This window comes from Channa argus, unplaced genomic scaffold (genome assembly GCF_033026475.1).
Source record: "Channa argus isolate prfri unplaced genomic scaffold, Channa argus male v1.0 Contig031, whole genome shotgun sequence".
Taxonomy (NCBI): Eukaryota; Metazoa; Chordata; class Actinopteri; order Anabantiformes; family Channidae; genus Channa; species Channa argus.
The window spans coordinates 361,836-385,288 of NW_027125250.1; the positions used below are offsets into that span (position 1 = coordinate 361,836).

The window sequence follows — 23,453 nt, forward strand, 5'->3', positions numbered from 1 at the left end:
GAGCCATAGTTCTGTTGAGCCTAGTTTTCCCTTAACTTTGAGCAGCAATGACTTCATGACCTTCTTTATGAATAAAATTGTAGCTATTAGAGAACGAATTCACCAGATCCTCCCCCCAAAAATTACAGATAGATCTTCATGTACAGCAGTGCTAGAGTCATCGATAAGGCCCCAATCCCTGTTAGACTGCTTTTTACCCATAGATCTCTCTGAGCTAACTTCAATTATTAACTCATCTAAACCAACAACCTGTCTGCTAGACCCTATTCCAACTAAGCTGCTCAAGGAAGTTTTACCCTTAATAGATGCATTCATATTAGATATCATAAATCTATCTTTAGAAACAGGCTATGTACCACAGGCCTATAAGGTAGCTGTAATTAAACCATTACTTAAAAAAACCCTGTCTTGACCCAGGTGTTTTAGCCAATTACAGACCAATATCTAATCTCCCCTTTATTTCTAAAATAATTGAAAAAGTAGTCGCAAAACAATTATGTGATCACCTTCATAGGAATAATTTGTATGAAGACTTTCAGTCAGGATTTAGAGTTCATCATAGTACAGAAACAGCACTGGTAAAAGTCACCAACGATCTTCTCATGGCCTCAGATACTGGACTCATCTCTATACTTGTTCTGTTAGATCTTAGTGCTGCATTTGATACCATTGATCATAACATTTTATTACAGAGACTGGAACATGAAATTGGAATTACAGGAACTGCACTAGGTTGGTTTAAATCTTATCTATCTGATAGATTTCAATTTGTTCATGTTAATGATGAATCCTCCATGCACACAAAGGTTAGCTATGGAGTTCCACAAGGCTCTGTGTTAGGACCAATACTTTTTACTTTATATGTGTCTCCTTTAGGCAACATTATTAGAAAACACTCCATAAATTTCCACTGTTATGCTGATGATACCCAGCTATATTTATCTATGGAACCAGATGAAAATAATCAGGTAATAAAGCTTCAAGCATGCCTACAAGACATAAAGGCCTGGATGTCCCACAATTTTTTACTTTTAAACTCAGACAAAACTGAAGTCATAGTATTTGGGCCCAAAAATCTCAGAGATATGATGTCCAACCATATTGTTACACTAGATGGCATAAGTCTGGCCTCCAGTACTACTGCAAGGAACCTTGGAGTTATGTTTGATCAGGATCTGTCCTTTAACTCACATATAAAACAAATCTCTAGAACAGCCTTCTTCCACCTACGGAACATTGCCAAAATTAGGAGCATCCTGTTTCAAAGTGATGCCGAAAAACTGGTCCATGCATTTGTTACCTCTAGGTTGGACTACTGTAATTCCCTACTTTCAGGATGCCCCAGTAACTCCCTAAAGAGCCTGCAATTAATCCAAAATGCTGCAGCAAGAGTGCTGACTGGAACTAGCAAGAGAGATCATATTTCACCTTCACTAGCTTCTCTCCATTGGCTTCCAATTAAATGTAGAATAGAATTTAAAACCCTGCTTCTTACATATAAAGCTCTGAATGGTCAGGCTCCATCATATATAGAAGACCTCATAGCACCACATCATCCCAGTAGACCACTTCGCTCTCAGAATGCAGGCCTACTTGTGGTTCCCAGAGTTTCCAAAAGTAGAATGGGAGGTAGAGCCTTTAGCTATCAAGCTCCTCTCTTGTGGAACCAGCTCCCAGTTCACATTGGGGAAACAGACACCCTCTCTACGTTTAAGTCTAGGCTTAAAACCTTCCTTTTTAATAAAGCATATAGTTAGTTATAGTTATGCTGCCATAGGCTTAGACTGCTGGGGGACCCACCCCCCAATGCACTGAGCTCCTTTCCTCCTCTTGACCTCTCTCCTCTCCTCTTATCCCGCAATTGTCACCACTGTATGTCATTAACTCTGTGTGTTCTCTCCCGTAGTTGTCTTTGTCCTCCTCTGTCCCCTTCTCTCTGTCCCTTTCTGCAGGTGTCCCCCGGCTTTGAAGCTGTGTGTCTTCCAGCGTGAAGCTACTGGTCCTACCAATCTGCCCGATGTTTTGTTAATGCTTTTTGTTGCTCTGTTCTTTTCTCTCTCCCCTTTCCACTCACCCCAACCGGTCGAGGCAGATGGCCGTCCACCCTGAGCCTGGTTCTGCTGGAGGTTTCTTCCGTTAAAGGGAGTTTTTCCTCTCCACTGTTGCCTATGGCTTGCTCCAGGGGGAATTGTTGGGTTCTCTTTATATATCTTTATAATCTTGACTTTATTCTGTAAAGTGCCCTGAGATGACTTTGTTGTGAATTGGCGCTATATAAATAAAGTTGAATTGAATTGAATTGAATTGAATTGAAATCACGGTGGGACCTGTTATAGTGTAGAACGAATAAAACCAGCTTGTCCTTTGAGCTGTGTTGCTGGTCTCAGGATTTAATGTGCAATAAATGCAGGCAACTTTGGCAACAGTTCTTTCTGTTGTGCTCCATTCAATGACTCTAGTACTCTATCAAATGACGGGGTTCAATTAATGTAATGCAATAATTGGATACTGGTTACTCTAAGAACTCTTTTTCTGGAGTTTGCTGAAAAAATGAATGCATACGTTAAAGCTCCATGAATTGATGTCTTCCCAGCAAAGGGCAGAAGAACACCAATACCAGCTGATAGATGTGTAGTGGCTTAATCAACAAGCTCTTTTTTGCCTGACACATCCCATACTTCACGCATCAATCACTGATGGCCAGGGTAGCAATGAACTGATAAAGAGATAGGCTGATGACGAGTTTGCACATTTGATTCACAATAATTACGCATAATCTAAACGCTGTCTTTTCGGATTTCTTTGGAGTACCAAACAACCCCCCCTTCTGTTGTCAGGATGGCCGAGAGGTCTAAGGCGCTGCGTTCAGATCGCAGTCTCTCCTGGAGGCGTGGGTTAGAATCCCACTTCTGACAAATGTTTGATTTTACGGACAACAGCTGACACTTGGAAAACACATTCTCCCACATTAGTCAAAGGTGGGGAACCACCTATTCTCCAATGCTGCTTACCTGGATGAATTCATAGACTTTGATGTTATACAAGTTACAGTTCATCTGGATAGATGCAATGAACATCACACACAGAGGTAAGAGTGACACAGTGCTTAGATGTACCCAAACTTTCTTGTATTGACAATTTTATAGTTTGCTACATGATCACCCAATCTCCAAGTTGTCAATATGCACACAATAATGAAATGAATCAAATCGTCAGGAAGAAACTGTTCAACAAAAGTAGCCTAACAATGTGAAATGGTTCCATGGTGTAATGGTGAGCACTCTGGGCTTTGAATCCAGTGATCCGACTTCAAATCTCGGTGGAACCTACCGCTGGCTAGTTGTAGGTTTTTTTGCCCCAATGAGTGACTCAGTTACTCCACCAACTGGGAGACACACAGTGGCATTGTCAATGAGCTCATCTTGTTCCAGAGACATAGAGTACTTTGTGCAATCAACACTCATGGCAAGTGTTTAAAGAACTAATACAGGGAGAGAGATGAGGGAGAGAGATGAGGCAAAGGTTGCACAATGGTTTACGATAGACACACTCTTAAGTAAATATCCTTGCGGATCTCATTCAGATAATGCTAAAAACACATTTTGGGCATGAAGTGCGATCCCAGACACAATCCCAAATTCCTAATTTATAACCCTACCCCTCGTTTTCAAGTGCTTCCCTATTTTTGTGTTTCACACCAAACAGAGTCATAAGGTCTAGTAGTTGAAATATCTCCCTGTGAAATGCAATAAGCCTTGAAACCCCAGTCAAGCATCAGAGTGTTCAGCACTGCTCAGTAAAACGACAGACTGTTACAACTGTTGTCTGTGTAACACTGTTCACATTTCCAGTGCACACATTCTTCATTTGGCAGCATCTGGAGATTCCCTGGTGTATAGGTAAGCACTCTGGACTGTGAATCCAGCGATCTGAGTTCAAATCACGGTGGGACCTGTTATAGTGTAGAACGAATAAAACCAGCTCGTCCTTTGAGCTGTGTTGCTGGTCTCAGGATTTAATGTGCAATAAATGCAGGCAACTTTGGCAACAGTTCTTTCTGTTGTGCTCGATTCAATGACTCTAGTACTCTATCAAATTACGGGGTTCAATTAATGGAATGCAATAATTGGATACTGGTTACTCTAAGAACTCTTTTTCTGGAGTTTGCTGAAAAAATGAATGCATATGTTAAAGCTTCATGAATTGATGTCTTCCCAGCAAAGGGCAGAAGAACACCAATACCAGCTGACAGATGTGTAGTGGCTTACTCAACAAGCTCTTTTTTGCCTGAGACACATCCCATACTTCACGCATCAATCACTGATGGCCAGGGTCGCAATGAACTGATAAAGAGATAGGCTGATGACGAGTTTGCACATTTGATTCACAATAATTACGCGTAATCTAAACGCTGTCTTTTCGGATTTCTTTGGAGTACCAAACAACCCCCCCCTTCTGTTGTCAGGATGGCCGAGCGGTCTAAGGCGCTGCGTTCAGGTCGCAGTCTCTCCTGGAGGCGTGGGTTCGAATCCCACTTCTGACAAATGTTTGATTTTAGGGACAACAGCTGACACTTGGAAAACACATTCTCCCACATTAGTCAAAGGTGGGGAACCACCTATTCTCCAATGCTGCTTACCTGGATGAATTCATAGACTTTGATGTTATACAAGTTACAGTTCATCTGGATAGATGCAATGAATATCACACACAGAGATAAGAGTGACACAGTGCTTAGATGTACCCAAACTTCCTTGTATTGACAATTTTATAGTTTGCTACATGATCACCCAATCTCCAAGTTGTCAATATGCACACAATAATGAAATGAATCAAATCGTCTGGAAGAAACTGTTCAACAAAAGTAGCCTAACAATGTGAAATGGTTCCATGGTGTAATGGGGAGCACTCTGGACTTTGAATCCAGTGATCTGAGTTCAAATCTCGGTGGAACCTACCGCTGGCTAGTTGTAGGTTTTTTTGCCCCAATGAGTGACTCAGTTACTCCACCAACTGGGAGACACACAGTGGCATTGTCAACGAGCTCATCTTGTTCCAGAGACATAGAGTACTTTGTGCAATCAACACTCATGGCAAGTGTTTAAAGAACTAATACAGGGAGAGAGATGAGGCAAAGGTTGCACAATGGTTTACGATAGACACACTCTTAAGTAAATATCCTTGCGGATCTCATTCAGATAATGCTAAAAACACATTTTGGGCATGAAGTGCGATCCCAGACACAATCCCAAATTCCTAATTTATAACCCTACCCCTCGTTTTCAAGTGCTTCCCTATTTTTGTGTTTCACACCAAACAGAGTCATAAGGTCTAGTAGTTGAAATATCTCCCTGTGAAATGCAATAAGCCTTGAAACCCCTGTCAAGCATCAGAGTGTTCAGGACTGCTTAGTAAAACCACAGACTGTTAAAACTGTTGTCTGTCTAACACTGTTCACATTTCCAGTGCACACATTCTTCATTTGGCAGCATCTGGAGATGCCCTGGTGTATAGGTAAGCACTCTGGACTGTGAATCCAGCGATCTGAGTTCAAATCACGGTGGGACCTGTTATAGTGTGGAACGAATAAAACCAGCTTGTCCTTTGAGCTGTGTTGCTGGTCTCAGGATTTAATGTGCAATAAATGCAGGCAACTTTGGCAACAGTTCTTTCTGTTGTGCTCCATTCAATGACTCTAGTACTCTATCAAATTAAGGGGTTCAATTAATGTAATGCAATAATTGGATACTGGTTACTCTAAGAACTCTTTTTCTGGAGTTTGCTGAAAAAATGAATGCATATGTTAAAGCTCCATGAATTGATGTCTTCCCAGCAAAGGGCAAAAGAACACCAATACCAGCTGATAGATGTGTAGTGGCTTAATCAACAAGCTCTTTTTTGCCTGAGACATCCCATACTTCACGCATCAATCACTGATGGCCAGGGTAGCAATGAACTGATAAAGAGATAGGCTGATGACGAGTTTGCACATTTAAATCACAATAATTACGCATAATCTAAACGCTGTCTTTTCGGATTTCTTTGGAGTACCAAACAACCCCCACTTCTGTTGTCAGGATGGCCGAGCGGTCTAAGGCGCTGCGTTCAGGTCGCAGTCTCTCCTGGAGGCGTGGGTTCGAATCCCACTTCTGACAAATGTTTGATTTTAGGGACAACAGCTGACACTTGGAAAACACATTCTCCCACATTAGTCAAAGGTGGGGAACCACCTATTCTCCAATGCTGCTTACCTGGATGAATTCATAGACTTTGATGTTATACAAGTTACAGTTCATCTGGATAGATGCAATGAATATCACACACAGAGATAAGAGTGACACAGTGCTTAGATGTACCCAAACTTCCTTGTAAGCACTCTGGACTGTGAATCCAGCAATCTGAGTTCAAATTACGGTGGGACCTGTTATAGTGTAGGACGAATAAAACCAGCTCGTCCTTTGAGCTGTGTTGCTGGTCTCAGGATTTAATGTGCAATAAATGCAGGCAACTTTGGCAACAGTTCTTTCTGTTGTGCTCCATTCAATGACTCTAGTACTCTATCAAATTAAGGGGTTCAATTAATGTAATGCGATAATTGGATACTGGTTACTCTAAGAACTCTTTTTCTTAGAGTTTGCTGAAAAAATGAATGCATATGTTAAAGCTCCATGAATTGATGTCTTCCCAGCAAAGGGCAAAAGAACACCAATATCAGCTGATAGATGTGTAGTGGCTTAATCAACAAGCTCTTTTTTGCCTGAGACATACCATACTTCACGCATCCATCACTGATGGCCAGGGTAGCAATAAACCGATAAAGAGATAGGCTGATGACGAGTTTGCACATTTGATTTACAATAATTACGCCTAATCTAAATGCTGTCTTTGCGCATTTTTTTTGGAGTACCAAACCAAGCCTGTTCTGTTGTCAGGATGGCCGAGCGGTCTAAGGCGCTGCGTTAAGGTCGCAGTCTCTCCTGGAGGCGTGGGTTCAAATCCCACTTCTGACAAATGTTGTTTTTTAAGGACAACAGCTGACACTTGGAAAACACATTGGATCCATTCTTCCACATTCGTCAGAGGTGGGGAATCACCTAAGGTGTGTTCAATCAGACAGAAAGTGCAGGAGCAGTGGGTAAAGCACGGATAGCTGACAAGCAAGCAGGGCTGTGGAGCTCAAGGAGCATGGCTTTGGCACCCCTCTAGTTACGTATCAAAGGTAGTCTTTCATCTATGCCCTATAATCACTAATGAGAGTCTATTTGAGACTGACTCTATTGGCCAAATCCATAGATTTTCATGTTATACAAGTTACAGTGCATCTGGATAGATGCAATGAACATCACACACTGAGATAAAAGTGACACAGTGCTTAGATGTACCCGAACCGCCTCGTATTGACATTTTTTTAGTTTGCTACATGATCAGCCAAATCTTCAAGTTGTCAAGTTGGAGACAATAATGAAATGAATCAAATTGTGTGGAAGAACCTGTTCAACAACATAAAGCTAGCAATGTGGAAAGGTTCCATGGTGTAATGGTGAGCACTCTGGACTCTGAATCCAGCGATCCGAGTTCAAATCTCGGTGGGACCTACTGTTGGCAGGTTGTAGCTTTTCTCGATGCAATGATTGACTCGGTTACTCCACCAACTGGGAGACTCACAGTGGGATTGTCATGGAGCTCATCTTGTTCCAGAAACAGAATACTATGTGCACTAAACACTCATGACAAGTCTAAAAAAACTGAAACCGGCACAGAAATGAGGCCAAGCCTGCACGATGGTTTAAAATAAACACACTCTTAGCTAAGTATCCTTGCTGATCTCTGTCACATAATGCTAAAAACACATTTTGGGCATTCCATTCAAGTTTGGGCATGAAGTGCGATGCCAGACACAATCCCCAATTCCTCTTTTATAACCCTACCCTAGTTTTCAAGTGCTTCCTTATTTTTGTCATAAGGGTTAGTATTTGAAATATATTAAAACTAGTGTCTGTGTAACACTGTTCACTTTTCCTGTGCACACTTGCTTCATTTGGCAGCATCTGGAGATTCCCTGGTGTATAGGTAAGCACTCTGGACTATGAATCCAGCAATCTGAGTTCAAATCACGATGGGACCTGTTATAGTGTAGAATGAATAAAACCAGCTGGACCTTTAAGCTGGCTTGCTGTTCTCAGGTTTTAATGTGCAATAAATGCAGGCAACTTTGGCAACAGTTCTTTCTCTTATGCTCCATTCATTGACTCTAGTACTCTACCAAATGACGTGGTTCAATTAATATAATGCAATATTTGGATACTGGTTACCTTTTCTGGAGTTTGCTGAAAAACTGAATGTATATGTTAAAGCTCTATGAATTGATGTCTTGCCAGTAAAGGGCAGAAGAACACCAATACCAGCTGACAGGTGTGTAGTGTCTTAATCAACAAGCTCTTTTTTGCCTGAGACATACCATACTTCACGCATCCATCACTGATGGCCAGGGTAGCAATGAACTGATAAAGAGATAGGCTGATGACGAGTTTGCACATTTGATTCACAATAATTACGCATAATCTAAACGCTGTCTTTTCGTATTTCTTTGGAGTACCAAACAACCCCCCCTTCTGTTGTCACGAGCGGTCTAAGGCGCTGCGTTCAAGTCGCAGTCTCTCCTGGAGGCATGGGTTCGAATCCCACTTCTGACAAATGTTGGATTTTAGGGACAACAGCTGACACTTGCAAAACACATTCTCCCACATTAGTCAAAGGTGGGGAACCACCTATTCTCCAATGCTGATTACCTGGATGAATTCATAGACTTTGATGTTATACAATTTACAGTTCATCTGGATAGATGCAATGAACATCACACACAGAGGTAAGAGTGACACAGTGCTTAGATGTACCCAAACTTCCTTGTATTGACAATTTTATAGTTTGCTACATGATCACCCAATCTCCAAGTTGTCAATATGCACACAATAATGAAATGAATCAAATCGTCTGGAAGAAACTGTTCAACAAAAGTAGCTTAACAATGTGAAATGGTTCCATGGTGTAATGGGGAGCACTCTGGACTTTGAATCCAGTGATCTGAGTTCAAATCTCGGTGGAACCTACCACTGGCTAGTTGTAGGTTTTTTTGCCCCAATGAGTGACTCAGTTACTCCACCAACTGGGAGACACACAGTGGCATTGTCAACGAGCTCATCTTGTTCCAGAGACATAGAGTACTTTGTGCAATCAACACTCATGGCAAGTGTTTAAAGAACTAATACAGGGAGAGAGATGAGGCAAAGGTTGCACAATGGTTTACGATAGACACACTCTTAAGTAAATATCCTTGCGGATCTCATTCAGATAATGCTAAAAACACATTTTGGGCATGAAGTGCGATCCCAGACACAATCCCAAATTCCTAATTTATAACCCTACCCCTCGTTTTCAAGTGCTTCCCTATTTTTGTGTTTCACCCCAAACAGAGTCATAAGGTCTAGTAGTTGAAATATCTCCCTGTGAAATGCAATAAGCCTTGAAACCCCTGTCAAGCATCAGAGTGTTCAGGACTGCTTAGTAAAACCACAGACTGTTAAAACTGTTGTCTGTGTAACACTGTTCACATTTCCAGTGCACACATTCTTCATTTGGCAGCATCTGGAGATGCCCTGGTGTATAGGTAAGCACTCTGGACTGTGAATCCAGCAATCTGAGTTCAAATCACGGTGGGACCTGTTATAGTTTGGAACGAATAAAACCAGCTTGTCCTTTGAGCTGTGTTGCTGGTCTCAGGATTTAATGTGCAATAAATGCAGGCAACTTTGGCAACAGTTCTTTCTGTTGTGCTCCATTCAATGACTCTAGTACTCTACCAAATGATGTGGTTCAATTAATGTAATGCAATAATTGGATACTGGTTACTCTAAGAACTCTTTTTCTGGAGTTTGCTGAAAAAATGAATGCATATGTTAAAGCTCCATGAATTGATGTCTTCCCAGCAAAGGGCAGAAGAACACCAATACCAGCTGACAGATATGTAGTGGCTTAATCAACAAGCTCTTTTTTGCCTGAGACATCCCATACTTCACTCATCAATCACTGATGGCCAGGGTAGCAATAAACTGATAAAGAGATAGGCTGATGACGAGTTTGCACATTTGATTCACAATAATTACGCATAATCTAAACGCTGTCTTTTCGTATTTCTTTGGATTACCAAACAACCCCCCCTTCTGTTGTCAGGATGGCCGAGCGGTCAAAGGCGCTGCGTTCAAGTCGCAGTCTCTCCTGGAGGCGTGGGTTCGAATCCCACTTCTGACAAATGTTGGATTTTAGGGACAACAGCTGACACTTGGAAAACACATTCTCCCACATTAGTCAAAGGTGGGGAACCACCTATTCTCCAATGCTGCTTACCTGGATGAATTCATAGACTTTGATGTTATACAAGTTACAGTTCATCTGGATAGATGCAATGAACATCACACACAGAGATAAGAGTGACACAGTGCTTAGATGTACCCACACTTCCTTGTATTGACAATTTTATAGTTTGCTACATGATCACCCAATCTCCAAGTTGTCAATATGCACACAATGCTGAAATGAATCAAATCGTCTGGAAGAAACTGCTCAACAAAAGTAGCCTAACAATGTGAAATGGTTCCATGGTGTAATGGTGAGCACTCTGGACTTTGAATCCAGTGATCCGAGTTCAAATCTCGGTGGAACCTACCGCTGGCTAGTTGTAGGTTTTTTTGCCCCAATGAGTGACTCAGTTACTCCACCAACTGGGAGACACACAGTGGCATTGTCAACGAGCTCATCTTGTTCCAGAGACATAGAGTACTTTGTGCAATCAACACTCATGGCAAGTGTTTAAAGAACTAATACAGGGAGAGAGATGAGGCAAAGGTTGCACAATGGTTTACGATAGACACACTCTTAAGTAAATATCCTTGCGATTCTCATTCAGATAATGCTAAAAACACATTTTGGGCATGAAGTGCGATCCCAGACACAATCCCAAATTCCTAATTTATAACCCTACCCCTCGTTTTCAAGTGCTTCCCTATTTTTGTGTTTCACCCCAAACAGAGTCATAAGCTCTAGTAGTGTAAATATCTCCCTGTGAAATGCAATAAGCCTTGAAACCCCTGTCAAGCATCTGAGTGTTCAGGACTGTTCAGTAAAACCACAGACTGTTAAAACTGTTGTCTGTGTAACAATGTTCACATTTCCAGTGCACACATTCTTCATTTGGCAGCATCTGGAGATTCCCTGGTGTATAGGTAAGCACTCTGGACTGTGAATCCAGCGATCTGAGTTCAAACCACGGTGGGACCTGTTATAGTGTAGAACGAATAAAACCAGCTCGTCCTTTGAGCTGTGTTGCTGGTCTTAGGATTTAATGTGCAATAAATGCAGGCAACTTTGGCAACAGTTCTTTCTGTTGTGCTCCATTCAATGACTCTTGTATTCTATCAAATTACGGGGTTCAATTAATGTAATGCAATAATTGGATACTGGTTACTCTAAGAACTCTTTTTCTGGAGTTTGCTGAAAAAATGAATGCATATGTTAAAGCTCCATGAATTGATGTCTTCCCAGCAAAGGGCAAAAGAACACCAATACCAGCTGATAGATGTGTAGTGGCTTAATCAACAAGCTCTTTTTTGCCTGAGACATCCCATACTTCACGCATCAATCACTGATGGCCAGGGTAGCAATAAACTGATAAAGAGATAGGCTGATGACGAGTTTGCACATTTGATTCACAATAATTACGCATAATCTAAACGCTGTCTTTTCGGATTTCTTTGGAGTACCAAACAACCCCCACTTCTGTTGTCAGGATGGCCGAGCGGTCTAAGGCGCTGCGTTCAGGTCGCAGTCTCTCCTGGAGGCGTGGGTTCGAACCCCACTTCTGACAAATGTTGGATTTTAGGGACAACAGCTGACACTTGGAAAACACATTCTCCCACATTAGTCAAAGGTGGGGAACCACCTATTCTCCAATGCTGCTTACCTGGAGGAATTCATAGACTTTGATGTTATACAAATTACAGTTCATCTGGATAGATGCAATGAACATCACACACAGAGGTAAGAGTGACACAGTGCTTAGATGTACCCAAACTTCCTTGTATTGACAACTTTATAGTTTGCTACATGATCACCCAATCTCCAAGTTGTCAATATGCACACAATAATGAAATGAATCAAATCGTCTGGAAGAAACTGTTCAACAAAAGTAGCCTAACAATGTGAAATGGTTCCATGGTGTAATGGTGAGCACTCTGGACTTTGAATCCGGTGATCCGAGTTCAAATCTCGGTGGAACCTACCGCTGGCTAGTTGTAGGTTTTTTTGCCCCAATGAGTGACTCAGTTACTCCACCAACTGGGAGACACACAGTGGCATTGTCAACGAGCTCATCTTGTTCCAGAGACATAGAGTACTTTGTGCAATCAACACTCATGGCAAGTGTTTAAAGAACTAATACAGGGAGAGAGATGAGGGAGAGAGATGAGGCAAAGGTTGCACAATGGTTTACGATAGACACACTCTTAAGTAAATATCCTTGCGGATCTCATTCAGATAATGCTAAAAACACATTTTGGGCATGAAGTGCGATCCCAGACACAATCCCAAATTCCTCATTTATAACCCTACCCCTCGTTTTCAAGTGCTTCCCTATTTTTGTGTTTCACACCAAACAGAGTCATAAGGTCTAGTAGTTGAAATATCTCCCTGTGAAATGCAATAAGCCTTGAAACCCCAGTCAAGCATCAGAGTGTTCAGGACTGCTCAGTAAAACCACAGACTGTTAAAACTGTTGTCTGTGTAACACTGTTCACATTTCCAGTGCACACATTCTTCATTTGGCAGCATCTGGAGATTCCCTGGTGTATAGGTAAGCACTCTGGACTGTGAATCCAGCGATCTGAGTTCAAATCACGGTGGGACCTGTTATAGTGTAGAACGAATAAAACCAGCTCGTCCTTTGAGCTGTGTTGCTGGTCTCAGGATTTAATGTGCAATAAATGCAGGCAACTTTGGCAACAGTTCTTTCTGTTGTGCTCCATTCAATGACTCTTGTATTCTATCAAATTACGGGGTTCAATTAATGTAATGCAATAATTGGATACTGGTTACTCTAAGAACTCTTTTTCTGGAGTTTGCTGAAAAAATTAATGCATATGTTAAAGCTCCATGAATTGATGTCTTCCCAGCAAAGGGCAGAAGAACACCAATACCAGCTGACAGATGTGTATTGGCTTACTCAACAAGCTCTTTTTTGCCTGAGACATCCCATACTTCACGCATCAATCACTGATGGCCAGGGTCGCAATGAACGGATAAAGAGATAGGCTGATGACGAGTTTGCACATTTGATTCACAATAATTACGCATAATCTAAACGCTGTCTTTTCGGATTTCTTTGGAGTACCAAACAACCCCCCCCTTCTGTTGTCAGGATGGCCGAGCGGTCTAAGGCGTTGCGTTCAGGTCGCAGTCTCTCCTGGAGGCGTGGGTTCGAACCCCACTTCTGACAAATGTTGGATTTTAGGGACAACAGCTGACACTTGGAAAACACATTCTCCCACATTAGTCAAAGGTGGGGAACCACCTATTCTCCAATGCTGATTACCTGGATGAATTCATAGACTTTGATGTTATACAATTTACAGTTCATCTGGATAGATGCAATGAACATCACACACAGAGGTAAGAGTGACACAGTGCTTAGATGTACCCAAACTTCCTTGTATTGACAATTTTATAGTTTGCTACATGATCACCCAATCTCCAAGTTGTCAATATGCACACAATAATGAAATTAATCAAATCGTCTGGAAGAAACTGTTCAACAAAAGTAGCTTAACAATGTGAAATGGTTCCATGGTGTAATGGGGAGCACTCTGGACTTTGAATCCAGTGATCTGAGTTCAAATCTCGGTGGAACCTACCACTGGCTAGTTGTAGGTTTTTTTGCCCCAATGAGTGACTCAGTTACTCCACCAACTGGGAGACACACAGTGGCATTGTCAACGAGCTCATCTTGTTCCAGAGACATAGAGTACTTTGTGCAATCAACACTCATGGCAAGTGTTTAAAGAACTAATACAGGGAGAGAGATGAGGCAAAGGTTGCACAATGGTTTACGATAGACACACTCTTAAGTAAATATCCTTGCGGATCTCATTCAGATAATGCTAAAAACACATTTTGGGCATGAAGTGCGATCCCAGACACAATCCCAAATTCCTAATTTATAACCCTACCCCTCGTTTTCAAGTGCTTCCCTATTTTTGTGTTTCACCCCAAACAGAGTCATAAGGTCTAGTAGTTGAAATATCTCCCTGTGAAATGCAATAAGCCTTGAAACCCCTGTCAAGCATCAGAGTGTTCAGGACTGCTTAGTAAAACCACAGACTGTTAAAACTGTTGTCTGTGTAACACTGTTCACATTTCCAGTGCACACATTCTTCATTTGGCAGCATCTGGAGATGCCCTGGTGTATAGGTAAGCACTCTGGACTGTGAATCCAGCGATCTGAGTTCAAATCACGGTGGGACCTGTTATAGTTTGGAACGAATAAAACCAGCTTGTCCTTTGAGCTGTGTTGCTGGTCTTAGGATTTAATGTGCAATAAATGCAGGCAACTTTGGCAACAGTTCTATCTGTTGTGCTCCATTCAATGACTCTAGTACTCTATCAAATTACGGGGTTCAATTAATGTAATGCAATAATTGGATACTGGTTACTCTAAGAACTCTTTTTCTGGAGTTTGCTGAAAAAATGAATGCATATGTTAAAGCTCCATGAATTGATGTCTTCCCAGCAAAGGGCAAAAGAACACCAATACCAGCTGATAGATGTGTAGTGGCTTAATCAACAAGCTCTTTTTTGCCTGAGACATCCCATACTTCACGCATCAATCACTGATGGCCAGGGTAGCAATAAACTGATAAAGAGATAGGCTGATGACGAGTTTGCACATTTGATTCACAATAATTACGCATAATCTAAACGCTGTCTTTTCGGATTTCTTTGGAGTACCAAACAACCCCCACTTCTGTTGTCAGGATGGCCGAGCGGTCTAAGGCGCTGCGTTCAGGTCGCAGTCTCTCCTGGAGGCGTGGGTTCGAACCCCACTTCTGACAAATGTTGGATTTTAGGGACAACAGCTGACACTTGGAAAACACATTCTCCCACATTAGTCAAAGGTGGGGAACCACCTATTCTCCAATGCTGCTTACCTGGAGGAATTCATAGACTTTGATGTTATACAAATTACAGTTCATCTGGATAGATGCAATGAACATCACACACAGAGGTAAGAGTGAAACAGTGCTTAGATGTACCCAAACTTCCTTGTATTGACAACTTTATAGTTTGCTACATGATCACCCAATCTCCAAGTTGTCAATATGCACACAATAATGAAATGAATCAAATCGTCTGGAAGAAACTGTTCAACAAAAGTAGCCTAACAATGTGAAATGGTTCCATGGTGTAATGGTGAGCACTCTGGACTTTGAATCCGGTGATCCGAGTTCAAATCTCAGTGGAACCTACCGCTGGCTAGTTGTAGGTTTTTTTGCCCCAATGAGTGACTCAGTTACTCCACCAACTGGGAGACACACAGTGGCATTGTCAACGAGCTCATCTTGTTCCAGAGACATAGAGTACTTTGTGCAATCAACACTCATGGCAAGTGTTTAAAGAACTAATACAGGGAGAGAGATGAGGCAAAGGTTGCACAATGGTTTACGATAGACACACTCTTAAGTAAATATTATCTCATTCAGATAATGCTAAAAACACATTTTGGGCATGAAGTGCGATCCCAGACACAATCCCAAATTCCTAATTTATAACCCTACCCCTCGTTTTCAAGTGCTTCCCTATTTTTGTGTTTCACCCCAAACAGAGTCATAAGGGCTAGTAGTTGAAATATCTCCCTGTGAAATGCAATAAGCCTTGAAACCCCTGTCAAGCATCAGAGTGTTCAGGACTGCTCAGTAAAACCACAGACTGTTACAACTGTTGTCTGTGTAACACTGTTCACATTTCCAGTGTGCATATTCTTCATTTGGCAGCATCTGGAGATTCCCTGGTGTATAGGTAAGCACTCTGGACTGTGAATCCAGCAATCTGAGTTCAAATTACGGTGGGACCTGTTATAGTGTAGGACGAATAAAACCAGCTCGTCCTTTGAGCTGTGTTGCTGGTCTCAGGATTTAATGTGCAATAAATGCAGGCAACTTTGGCAACAGTTCTTTCTGTTGTGCTCCATTCAATGACTCTAGTACTCTATCAAATTAAGGGGTTCAATTAATGTAATGCGATAATTGGATACTGGTTACTCTAAGAACTCTTTTTCTGGAGTTTGCTGAAAAAATGAATGCATATGTTAAAGCTCCATGAATTGATGTCTTCCCAGCAAAGGGCAAAAGAACACCAATACCAGCTGATAGATGTGTAGTGGCTTAATCAACAAGCTCTTTTTTGCCTGAGACATCCCATACTTCACGCATCAATCACTGATGGCCAGGGTAGCAATGAACTGATAAAGAGATAGGCTGATGACGAGTTTGCACATTTGATTCACAATAATTACGCATAATCTAAACGCTGTCTTTTCGGATTTCTTTGGAGTACCAAACAACCCCCCCTTCTGTTGTCAGGATGGCCGAGCGGTCTAAGGCGCTGCGTTTAGGTCGCAGTCTCTCCTGGGGGCGTGGGTTCGAATCCCACTTCTGACAAATGTTGGATTTTAGGGACCACAGCTGACACTTGGAAAACACATTGGATCCATTCTTCCACATTCGTCAGAGGTGGGGAACCACTTATTCTCCAAGACTGCTTACCTGGATAAGGTGTGTTCAATCAGACAGAAAGTGCAGGAGCAGTGGGTAAAGCACGGATAGCTGACAAGCAAGCAGGGCTGTGGAGCTCAAGGAGCATGGCTTTGGCACCCCTCTACTTACGTATCAAAGGTAGTCTTTCATCTATGCCCTATAATCACTAATGAGAGTCTATTTGAGACTGACTCTATTGGCCAAATCCATAGATTTTCATGTTATACAAGTTACAGTGCATCTGGATAGATGCAATGAACATCACACACTGAGATAAAAGTGACACAGTGCTTAGATGTACCCAAACCGCCTCGTATTGACATTTTTTTAGTTTGCTACATGATCAGCCAAATCTCCAAGTTGTCAAGTTGGAGACAATAATGAAATGAATCAAATTGTGTGGAAGAACCTGTTCAACAACATAAAGCTAGCAATGTGGAAAGGTTCCATGGTGTAATGGTGAGCACTCTGGACTCTGAATCCAGCGATCCGAGTTCAAATCTCGGTGGGACCTACTGTTGGCAGCTTGTAGCTTTTCTCGATGCAATGATTGACTCGGTTACTCCACCAACTGGGAGACTCACAGTGGCATTGTCATGGAGCTCATCTTGTTCCAGAAACAGAATACTATGTGCACTAAACACTCATGACAAGTCTAAAAAAACTGAAACCGGCACAGAAATGAGGCCAAGCCTGCACGATGGTTTAAAATAAACACACTCTTAGCTAAGTATCCTTGCTGATCTCTGTCACATAATGCTAAAAACACATTTTGGGCATTCCATTCAAGTTTGGGCATGAAGTGCGATCCCAGACACAATCCCCAATTCCTCTTTTATAACCCTACCCTAGTTTTCAAGTGCTTCCTTATTTTTGTCATAAGGGTTAGTATTTGAAATATATTAAAAATAGTGTCTGTGTAACACTGTTCACTTTTCCAGTGCACACTTGCTTCATTTGGCAGCATCTGGAGATTCCCTGGTGTATAGGTAAGCACTCTGGACTATGAATCCAGCAATCTGAGTTCAAATCACGATGGGACCTGTTATAGTGTAGAATGAATAAAACCAGCTGGACCTTTAAGCTGGCTTGCTGTTCTCAGGTTTTAATGTGCAATAAATGCAGGCAACTTTGGCAACAGTTCTTTCTCTTATGCTCCATTCATTGACTCTAGTACTCTACCAAATGACGTGGTTCAATTAATATAATGCAATATTTGGATACTGGTTACCTTTTCTGGAGTTTGCTGAAAAACTGAATGTATATGTTAAAGCTCTATGAATTGATGTCTTGCCAGTAAAGGGCAGAAGAACACCAATACCAGCTGACAGGTGTGTAGTGGCTTAATCAACAAGCTCTTTTTTGCCTGAGACATACCATACTTCACGCATCCATCACTGATGGCCAGGGTAGCAATAAACCGATAAAGAGGTAGGCTGATGACGAGTTTGCACATTTGATTTACAATAATTACGCCTAATCTAAATGCTGTCTTTGCGCATTTTTTTTTGGAGTACCAAACCAAGCCTGTTCTGTTGTCAGGATGGCCGAGCGGTCTAAGGCGCTGCGTTCAGATCGCAGTCTCTCCTGGAGGCGAGGGTTCGAACCCCACTTCTGACAAATGTTGGATTTTAGGGACAACAGCTGACACTTGGAAAACACATTCTCCCACATTAGTCAAAGGTGGGGAACCACCTATTCTCCAATGCTGCTTACCTGGATGAATTCATAGACTTTGATGTTATACAAGTTACAGTTCATCTGGATAGATGCAATGAACATCACACACAGAGGTAAGAGTGACACAGTGCTTAGATGTACCCAAACTTCCTTGTATTGACAACTTTATAGTTTGCTACATGATCACCCAATCTCCAAGTTGTCAATATGCACACAATAATGAAATGAATCAAATCGTCTGGAAGAAACTGTTCAACAAAAGTAGCCTAACAATGTGAAATGGTTCCATGGTGTAATGGTGAGCACTCTGGACTTTGAATCCAGTGATCGGAGTTCAAATCTCGGTGGAACCTACTGCTGGCTAGTTGTAGGTTTTTTTGCCCCAATGAGTGACTCAGTTACTCCACCAACTGGGAGACACACAGTGGCATTGTCAACGAGCTCATCTTGTTCCAGAGACATAGAGTACTTTGTGCAATCAACACTCATGGCAAGTGTTTAAAGAACTAATACAGGGAGAGAGATGAGGCAAAAGTTGCACAATGGTTTACGATAGACACACTCTTAAGTAAATATCCTTGCGGATCTCATTCAGATAATGCTAAAAACACATTTTGGGCATGAAGTGCGATCCCAGACACAATCCCAAATTCCTAATTTATAACCCTACCCCTCGTTTTCAAGTGCTTCCCTATTTTTGTGTTTCACCCCAAACAGAGTCATAAGGGCTAGTAGTTGAAATATCTCCCTGTGAAATGCAATAAGCCTTAAAACCCCTGTCAAGCATCAGAGTGTTCAGGACTGCTCAGTAAAACCACAGACTGTTACAACTGTTGTCTGTGTAACACTGTTCACATTTCCAGTGCGCATATTCTTCATTTGGCAGCATCTGGAGATTCCCTGGTGTATAGGTAAGCACTCTGGACTGTGAATCCAGCGATCTGAGTTCAAATTACGGTGGGACCTGTTATAGTGTAGGACGAATAAAACCAGCTCGTCCTTTGAGCTGTGTTGCTGGTCTCAGGATTTAATGTGCAATAAATGCAGGCAACTTTGGCAACAGTTCTTTCTGTTGTGCTCCATTCAATGACTCTAGTACTCTACCAAATGACGTGGTTCAATTAATGTAATGCAATAATTGGATACTGGTAACTCTAAGAACTCTTTTTCTGGAGTTTGCTGAAAAAATGAATGCATATGTTAAATCTCCATGAATTGATGTATTCCCAGCAAAGGGCAAAAGAACACCAATACCAGCTGACAGATGTGTAGTGGCTTAATCAACAAGCTCTTTTTTGCCTGAGACATCCCATACTTCACGCATCAATCACTGATGGCCAGGGTAGCATGAACTGATAAAGAGATAGGCTGATGACGAGTTTGCACATTTGATTCACAATAATTACGCATAATCTAAACGCTGTCTTTTCGGATTTCTTTGGAGTACCAAACAACCCCCCCCCTTCTGTTGTCAGGATGGCCGAGCTGTCTAAGGCGCTGCGTTCAGGTCGAAATCTCTCCTGGAGGCGTGGGTTCGAATCCCACTTCTGACAAATGTTGGATTTTAGGGACAACAGCTGACACTTGGAAAACACATTCTCCCACATTAGTCAAAGGTGGGGAACCACCTATTCTCCAATGCTGCTTACCTGGATGAATTCATAGACTTTGATGTTATACAAGTTACAGTTCATCTGGATAGATGCAATGAACATCACACACAGAGATAAGAGTGACACAGTGCTTAGATGTACCCAAACTTCCTTGTATTGACAATTTTATAGTTTGCTACATGATCACCCAATCTCCAAGTTGTCAATATGCACACAATAATGAAATGAATCAAATTGTCTGGAAGAAACTGTTCAACAAAAGTAGCCTAACAGTGTGAAATGGTTCCATGGTGTAATGGTGAGCACTCTGGACTTTGAATCCAGTGATCCGAGTTCAAATCTCGGTGGAACGTACCGCTGGCTAGTTTTAGGTTTTTTTGCCCCAATGAGTGACTCAGTTACTCCACCAACTGGGAGACACACAGTGGCATTGTCAACGAGCTCATCTTGTTCCAGAGACATAGAGTACTTTGTGCAATCAACACTCATGGCAAGTGTTTAAAGAACTAATACAGGGAGAGAGATGAGGCAAAGGTTGCACAATGGTTTACGATAGACACACTCTTAAGTAAATATCCTTGCGGATCTCATTCAGATAATGCTAAAAACACATTTTGGGCATGAAGTGCGATCCCAGACACAATCCCAAATTCCTAATTTATAACCCTACCCCTCGTTTTCAAGTGCTTCCCTATTTTTGTGTTTCACACCAAACAGAGTCATAAGGTCTAGTAGTTGAAATATCTCCTTGTGAAATGCAATAAGCCTTGAAACCCCTGTCAAGCATCAGAGTGTTCAGGACTGCTCAGTAAAACCACAGACTGTTAAAACTGTTGTCTGTGTAACACTGTTCACATTTCCAGTGCACACATTCTTCATTTGGCAGCATCTGAAGATTCCTTGGTGTATAGGTAAGCACTCTGGACTGTGAATCCAGCGATCTGAGTTCAAATCAACAAGAGGAGTTAATCATAATAACCTAATAAAAGTTAAGACTACTCCTCTTACAGAACAAAACCCCAAAACTATTAAATGTGGATTATTAAATATCAGATCTCTCTCTTCTAAATCTCTGTTAGTAAATGACTTAATAAGTGATCATCAATTCGATTTATTTTGTCTCACTGAAACTTGGTTGCAGCAGGAAGAATATGTCAGTTTAAATGAGTCAACACCCCCAAGTCATATTAATTATCATGTTCCTAGAAGCACAGGCCGAGGTGGAGGAGTTGCAGCAATCTTCCATTCTAGCTCATCAATAAACCCTAGACCTAAACATAGTTATAACTCATTTGAAAGCCTTACTCTTAGCCTTTCACACCCACTATTATTTGTTATCGTGTACCGTCCTCCAGTCCCTTATTCAGAGTCTTTGATTGAATTTTCTGATTTTCTATCTGATTTAGTGCTTAGTACAGATAAAGTCATTATAGTGGGTGACTTTAACATTCATGTAGATGCTGACAGTAACTGCCTGAGCACTGCGTTTAATTCATTATTAGATTCAATTGGTTTTTCCCAAAATGTAAATAAACCCACTTACTGTTTTAGTCACACGTTAGACCTTGTCCTTACGTATGGAATTGAAGCGGATAATTTAACCATATTTCCTCACAACTCTCTTCTGTCTTACCATTTTTTAATAACATTTGAATTTACAATAACAGACTATATAGCAGTTATAAAACTGAAAAATTCCACTATAGCAGATGCTTAAGTGAAAAAGCTGTCAACAAATTTAAAGAAATTATTTCTTCATCATTTGCTTCACCATATGTTAATACAATGGAAAGTAGTCTCCTTAATGTTACTCCTGCACAAGTAGATTATCTTGTTGACAATTCTGCAGCCTCACTACGTACAATACTCGATAGTGTTGCCCCTCTAAAAAAGAAGGCAGTAAACCAGCAGAGGCGATCTCCATGGTATAGTTCACAAACACGCAACTTAAAACAGGAAACATGAAAGTTAGAAAGGAAGTGGCGTTCCAGAAAGTTAGAAGAATCTCATTTAGCCTGGAAAAATAGTTTAAAAATGTACAAAAAAGCTCTCAGTGATGCCAGAACAGCATATTATTCATCATTAATAGAAGAAAACAAGAACAACCCCCGGTTTCTGTTCAGCACTGTAGCCAGGCTGACTAAGAGCCATAGTTCTGTTGAGCCTAGTTTTCCCTTAACTTTGAGCAGCAATGACTTCATGACCTTCTTTATGAATAAAATTGTAGCTATTAGAGAACGAATTCACCAGATCCTCCCCCCAAAAATTACAGATAGATCTTCATGTACAGCAGTGCTAGAGTCATCGATAAGGCCCCAATCCCTGTTAGACTGCTTTTTACCCATAGATCTCTCTGAGCTAACTTCAATTATTAACTCATCTAAACCAACAACCTGTCTGCTAGACCCTATTCCAACTAAGCTGCTCAAGGAAGTTTTACCCTTAATAGATGCATTCATATTAGATATCATAAATCTATCTTTAGAAACAGGCTATGTACCACAGGCCTATAAGGTAGCTGTAATTAAACCATTACTTAAAAAAACCCTGTCTTGACCCAGGTGTTTTAGCCAATTACAGACCAATATCTAATCTCCCCTTTATTTCTAAAATAATTGAAAAAGTAGTCGCAAAACAATTATGTGATCACCTTCATAGGAATAATTTGTATGAAGACTTTCAGTCAGGATTTAGAGTTCATCATAGTACAGAAACAGCACTGGTAAAAGTCACCAACGATCTTCTCATGGCCTCAGATACTGGACTCATCTCTATACTTGTTCTGTTAGATCTTAGTGCTGCATTTGATACCATTGATCATAACATTTTATTACAGAGACTGGAACATGAAATTGGAATTACAGGAACTGCACTAGGTTGGTTTAAATCTTATCTATCTGATAGATTTCAATTTGTTCATGTTAATGATGAATCCTCCATGCACACAAAGGTTAGCTATGGAGTTCCACAAGGCTCTGTGTTAGGACCAATACTTTTTACTTTATATGTGTCTCCTTTAGGCAACATTATTAGAAAACACTCCATAAATTTCCACTGTTATGCTGATGATACCCAGCTATATTTATCTATGGAACCAGATGAAAATAATCAGGTAATAAAGCTTCAAGCATGCCTACAAGACATAAAGGCCTGGATGTCCCACAATTTTTTACTTTTAAACTCAGACAAAACTGAAGTCATAGTATTTGGGCCCAAAAATCTCAGAGATATGATGTCCAACCATATTGTTACACTAGATGGCATAAGTCTGGCCTCCAGTACTACTGCAAGGAACCTTGGAGTT

General features: G+C 41.2%; 20 non-coding genes across 20 annotated transcripts; all 20 read left to right on the plus strand.

The window, feature by feature from the left end:
• The first annotated feature begins 2,832 nt into the window (after positions 1-2,832).
• trnal-cag (transfer RNA leucine (anticodon CAG)) lies at positions 2,833-2,915 on the plus strand. Its single transcript has one exon. It is a non-coding gene; the product is annotated as a tRNA-Leu (tRNA).
• Positions 2,916-4,460: 1,545 nt separating this feature from the next.
• trnal-cag (transfer RNA leucine (anticodon CAG)) lies at positions 4,461-4,543 on the plus strand. The gene has a single exon. It is a non-coding gene; the product is annotated as a tRNA-Leu (tRNA).
• A 341-nt stretch (positions 4,544-4,884) lies between these two features.
• Positions 4,885-4,956, plus strand: trnaq-uug (transfer RNA glutamine (anticodon UUG)). The gene has a single exon. It is a non-coding gene; the product is annotated as a tRNA-Gln (tRNA).
• Positions 4,957-6,072: 1,116 nt separating this feature from the next.
• trnal-cag (transfer RNA leucine (anticodon CAG)) lies at positions 6,073-6,155 on the plus strand. The gene has a single exon. It is a non-coding gene; the product is annotated as a tRNA-Leu (tRNA).
• A 772-nt stretch (positions 6,156-6,927) lies between these two features.
• trnal-aag (transfer RNA leucine (anticodon AAG)) lies at positions 6,928-7,010 on the plus strand. Its single transcript has one exon. It is a non-coding gene; the product is annotated as a tRNA-Leu (tRNA).
• A 513-nt stretch (positions 7,011-7,523) lies between these two features.
• On the plus strand, positions 7,524-7,595 carry trnaq-cug (transfer RNA glutamine (anticodon CUG)). Its single transcript has one exon. It is a non-coding gene; the product is annotated as a tRNA-Gln (tRNA).
• A 1,439-nt stretch (positions 7,596-9,034) lies between these two features.
• On the plus strand, positions 9,035-9,106 carry trnaq-uug (transfer RNA glutamine (anticodon UUG)). Its single transcript has one exon. It is a non-coding gene; the product is annotated as a tRNA-Gln (tRNA).
• Positions 9,107-10,222: 1,116 nt separating this feature from the next.
• trnal-caa (transfer RNA leucine (anticodon CAA)) lies at positions 10,223-10,305 on the plus strand. Its single transcript has one exon. It is a non-coding gene; the product is annotated as a tRNA-Leu (tRNA).
• A 341-nt stretch (positions 10,306-10,646) lies between these two features.
• On the plus strand, positions 10,647-10,718 carry trnaq-uug (transfer RNA glutamine (anticodon UUG)). The gene has a single exon. It is a non-coding gene; the product is annotated as a tRNA-Gln (tRNA).
• A 1,116-nt stretch (positions 10,719-11,834) lies between these two features.
• Positions 11,835-11,917, plus strand: trnal-cag (transfer RNA leucine (anticodon CAG)). Its single transcript has one exon. It is a non-coding gene; the product is annotated as a tRNA-Leu (tRNA).
• A 341-nt stretch (positions 11,918-12,258) lies between these two features.
• On the plus strand, positions 12,259-12,330 carry trnaq-uug (transfer RNA glutamine (anticodon UUG)). The gene has a single exon. It is a non-coding gene; the product is annotated as a tRNA-Gln (tRNA).
• Positions 12,331-13,460: 1,130 nt separating this feature from the next.
• On the plus strand, positions 13,461-13,543 carry trnal-cag (transfer RNA leucine (anticodon CAG)). Its single transcript has one exon. It is a non-coding gene; the product is annotated as a tRNA-Leu (tRNA).
• A 341-nt stretch (positions 13,544-13,884) lies between these two features.
• On the plus strand, positions 13,885-13,956 carry trnaq-uug (transfer RNA glutamine (anticodon UUG)). Its single transcript has one exon. It is a non-coding gene; the product is annotated as a tRNA-Gln (tRNA).
• Positions 13,957-15,072: 1,116 nt separating this feature from the next.
• Positions 15,073-15,155, plus strand: trnal-cag (transfer RNA leucine (anticodon CAG)). Its single transcript has one exon. It is a non-coding gene; the product is annotated as a tRNA-Leu (tRNA).
• A 341-nt stretch (positions 15,156-15,496) lies between these two features.
• Positions 15,497-15,568, plus strand: trnaq-uug (transfer RNA glutamine (anticodon UUG)). The gene has a single exon. It is a non-coding gene; the product is annotated as a tRNA-Gln (tRNA).
• Positions 15,569-16,677: 1,109 nt separating this feature from the next.
• On the plus strand, positions 16,678-16,760 carry trnal-uag (transfer RNA leucine (anticodon UAG)). Its single transcript has one exon. It is a non-coding gene; the product is annotated as a tRNA-Leu (tRNA).
• Positions 16,761-17,298: 538 nt separating this feature from the next.
• trnaq-cug (transfer RNA glutamine (anticodon CUG)) lies at positions 17,299-17,370 on the plus strand. The gene has a single exon. It is a non-coding gene; the product is annotated as a tRNA-Gln (tRNA).
• A 1,023-nt stretch (positions 17,371-18,393) lies between these two features.
• trnal-cag (transfer RNA leucine (anticodon CAG)) lies at positions 18,394-18,476 on the plus strand. The gene has a single exon. It is a non-coding gene; the product is annotated as a tRNA-Leu (tRNA).
• A 341-nt stretch (positions 18,477-18,817) lies between these two features.
• On the plus strand, positions 18,818-18,889 carry trnaq-uug (transfer RNA glutamine (anticodon UUG)). Its single transcript has one exon. It is a non-coding gene; the product is annotated as a tRNA-Gln (tRNA).
• A 1,541-nt stretch (positions 18,890-20,430) lies between these two features.
• Positions 20,431-20,506, plus strand: trnaq-uug (transfer RNA glutamine (anticodon UUG)). The gene has a single exon. It is a non-coding gene; the product is annotated as a tRNA-Gln (tRNA).
• Positions 20,507-23,453: the final 2,947 nt, after the last annotated feature.